This window comes from Eumetopias jubatus, unplaced genomic scaffold (assembly GCF_037043125.1).
Source record: "Eumetopias jubatus isolate StellerSeaLion01/CBP00866 unplaced genomic scaffold, mEumJub1_p1.0 scaffold_6, whole genome shotgun sequence".
NCBI classification, from domain to species: Eukaryota; Metazoa; Chordata; class Mammalia; order Carnivora; family Otariidae; genus Eumetopias; species Eumetopias jubatus.
Genome location: NW_028274812.1, coordinates 88434814 through 88438543, shown reverse-complemented (window position 1 = coordinate 88438543; position 3730 = coordinate 88434814). Strand labels below are relative to the sequence as shown.

Here is a 3730-nt window from a genome sequence, read left to right as displayed (position 1 = left end):
TGCAAATATTGTTATATTAATTTTAAATTATATTATTCAAATCCAAATGGAATTACATTTAAAAAGAAGCTTTAAATGTTAAGTTTTCTGGATCCCAGTAATTAGAAGACAAATTCTTTGTTTTATTTCCAAGGATACAAAGACATAACTAGTTGCATCACAAGTAAACTTCAATGATACATAATCTTAGCAACAACAATAATTCAAAAGGAGAGTGTATGGCTACTTTAATTTATATATGTTCAGTTATTCATATGAATAAACAAAAGCAGGCTTCATAAATGTGTAATGATAACTTTTCCACCAGATACTAATATTTCCTTCTTTGAAAATCCAAAATGAAAAGTCTTATTAAACTTTCTATCTCCTCTACTTTGAGGCTACAATAAAATAATAGTAAAATTTAAAGAATGTGTAAAATCACAACGAGGAAGATGATATAGGGAATGTCTCAATATATTGCTAGAACATGCTAAGAATATAAACAATATTGATTTGTGAAACCTAAGATGTAGCGTTCCCAGGTCCTTGAACTGCAGAAGGAACTGAACTGTCCAGCGGGACCATATATAGAGACGTTTTCAGTCTCAGGGGCCCAGGTGTGGCATCATGCTTTTCTCTGTGACCATTTGAAATTCTGCATTTAAAAAAAGAGTTAGAATCCTTTTTCTCTCTCCTAAAGCCTCTTCCACATTTTCACATTGAGTTGCTAACAAGTTGTTATTTAGAGGCATAAAACTGATAGAATATTCTCTTGAGAAATGGAACAAAGGCCTTGGGAGAATAATTACAGCCAATGCAGATGATATAGATTTTAGGGATACCCAGGAATAATATGCAATTCACCCATAATATGCATAATAATGTGCAATACGCCTTAAAGTCTAGCTGGCCAATCGACGTTCTCTCGATGCACATAATGCTCCCATACAGTTTCTGCACTACAAATATGAATAATAAACATGTATTACCAATGTATTAAGAAAAAACATGGGAAATATTAAAGAAGAGGACAAATACATGCAAACCGAAGATCTGATCCTAGACAGTGAGCTAATACAGATAATTGAAGATAACATTAAAAAAGACTATAGTAAATGTCTTCCAATATATTTGGAAAGATTTTGCAGACATAAAGCAGGAACTGGTTGCTACATAAAAGATTCAGATAACAGGAAATAATACCATTTTTTAAAAGATTTTACTTATTTATTTGAGAGAGAGAGAAAAAGAGAGCAGGAGGGGGGCGAGGCAGAGGGAGAGGGAGAAGCAGGCTCCCCACTGAGCAGGGAGACCAACGTAGGGGCTTAATCCCAGGACCCCGAGATCATGACCTGAGCTGAAGGCAGACGCTTAACTCACTGAGCCATCCAGGCACCCCAGTGTCCTTTTTGAATTATTAAAAAATAATTTTTATTAAAAATTAAAATTTAATTTAAACAAATGGAGTCAGCACACCGTCTTTGGGCTGAGCCATGGTGAACGTTTTGAGGGCAGCTGACCTGCAGCCTGTGATGCCCCTCACGGTCTCCTATGGAAGCCTGAACCAGTGTGTAGCTCTCTCCCTTTGTCTCCTAAACATGTCCACCAATAAGAATGCTATTTCACCAACTGCCCACCTTAATAGATTCAAGAACAAGTAAAGAAATGAATAGAAGTTAATGTGGAGCTGAGGAAAGCTAAGAAGGACGACCAGATGCTGAAAAGGAGAAATGCAAGCTCATTTCCTGGTGACGCTACTTGTCCACTGCAGGAAACCGCAACAACCAGGCCACTGTCAGTCGGTCTGTTGATGACATTGTCAAAGGCATAAATAACAACCACTTGGAATGCCAGCTCCAGGCTACTCAAACCACTAGGAAACTGGTTTCTAGGGAAAACAACCCCCACAGACAACATAATCAGGTTCCTTTGATTTCAAAATTTGTGTCCTTCTTGGACAGAACTGATTGTAGTCCCCTTCAATTTGAATCTGCTTGGGCCCTCACTAACATTGCTTCTGGGACATCAGAACAGACCAAGGTTGTGGTAGATGGAAGTGCTATCCCAGCATTCATTTCTCTGTTGGCATCTCCCCGTGTCGACATCAGTGAACAAGCTGTATGGGCTCTAAAAACATTGCACACGATTGTTTGGTTTTCTGAGACTTGATTATCAAGTATGGGCAGTTGACCCACTGTTGGCTTTCCTTGAAGTTCCTGATATGTCATCTTTAGCATGTGGTTACTTACAGAACCTTACTGAACACTTTCAAACCTTTGTCTCAACAAGAATCCTGTTAGATGAGGTTGAGCAGATTCTTCCTACTTTAGTTCATCTCCTAAATCATGATGATCCAGAAGTATTAGCAGATACCTGCTGGGCCATTTCCTACCTTATTGTTGGTCCAAATGAATGGATTGAAATGGTTGTGAAAACAGAAGTTGTGCCCAACTTGTGAAGCTTCTAGGAGCTACTGAGTTGCCCATTGTGACTCTTGTGCTAAGAGCCAAAGGAAATATTGTCACTGGGACAGATGAACAGACTCAGGGTGTAATAGATGCAGGAGCACTTGCTGTCTTTCCCAGCCTGCTAATGACCCCCAAAACTGATATTCAAAAGGAAGCTACATGGATAATGTCAAATATCACAGCTGGTCACCAGGACCAGATACAGCAAGCTGTGAATCATGGATGAGTCCCATTCCTCATTGGGGTTCTTTTTTTTTTTTTTTAAAGATTTTTTACTTATTTATTTGACAGAGAGAGTGAGAGACACAGCGAGAGAGGGTACACAAGCAGGGGGAGTAGGAGAGGGAGAAGCAGGCTTCCCGCTGGGCAGGGAGCCCGATGCAGGGCTCCATCCCAGGACACTGGGATCATGACCTGAGCCAAAGGCAGAGCTTAACGACTGAGCCACCCAGGCGTCCCCCTCACTGGGGTTCTAAGGCAGACTTTAAGACACAAAAGGAAGCTGTCAACAACTATACAAGTGGCGGGACAGATGAACAGATTGTATACCTCATTCATTGTGGCGTAATAGAACCACTGATGAACCTCTTAACTGCAAAAGTTACCAAAAGTATTCCAGTTATTCTGGATGCCAATTCCAACATCTTTCAGGCTGCTGAGAAGCTAGGTGAAACTGAGAAACTTAGTATGATTGACAAATGTGGAGGTCTGGACAAAATTGAAGCTCTGCAAAACTATGAGAATGAGTCTGTATACAAAGCTTCATTAAACTTAAATAAGAAGTATCTCTATTGAGGAAGAGGAAGATCAAAATGTTGTGCCAGAAACTACCTCTGACAGCTCTCCCTTCCAAGTTGAGGATGGCACTCCTGGGAACTTTAACTTTTTGATTGTACAGCTGAAGCATAAAATTGTTTGTTGTATACCAAGTTTGGTATAAGTTTGTCTTACTGTTTCTCGACTAAGAACTCTTTTTAAATGTGTTTTGTTACTGTAGCACTTTTTACAATGAAACTCTACTTGACCCATTCCAAATGGTACCTACTGTATGAAGCTTCTCTCAGTGGGTTTCTTATTTTTATGTGGAATCTCATGTCTTGCGGTGTCCTGTAAGTAGAGATTAAATTACACCCTTTTCATTAAAAAAATTAAAAATTTCTTAAAAAAAAAATAAACAGGTGGAGTCAGACTAGAGTAGAGAAGGGGAGATTTTGGGCCTAAGTGTGCAGCAGGTCTAGAGAATAGTAATTGCAGATTGGCTGCAGAGTATAGAACTCATG

General features: G+C 39.3%; 1 pseudogene; it reads left to right on the top strand.

Annotated features, from left to right (window-relative positions):
- Positions 1-1580: 1580 nt before the first annotated feature.
- LOC114204599 (importin subunit alpha-1 pseudogene) lies at positions 1581-3390 on the top strand (annotated as a pseudogene).
- Positions 3391-3730: the final 340 nt, after the last annotated feature.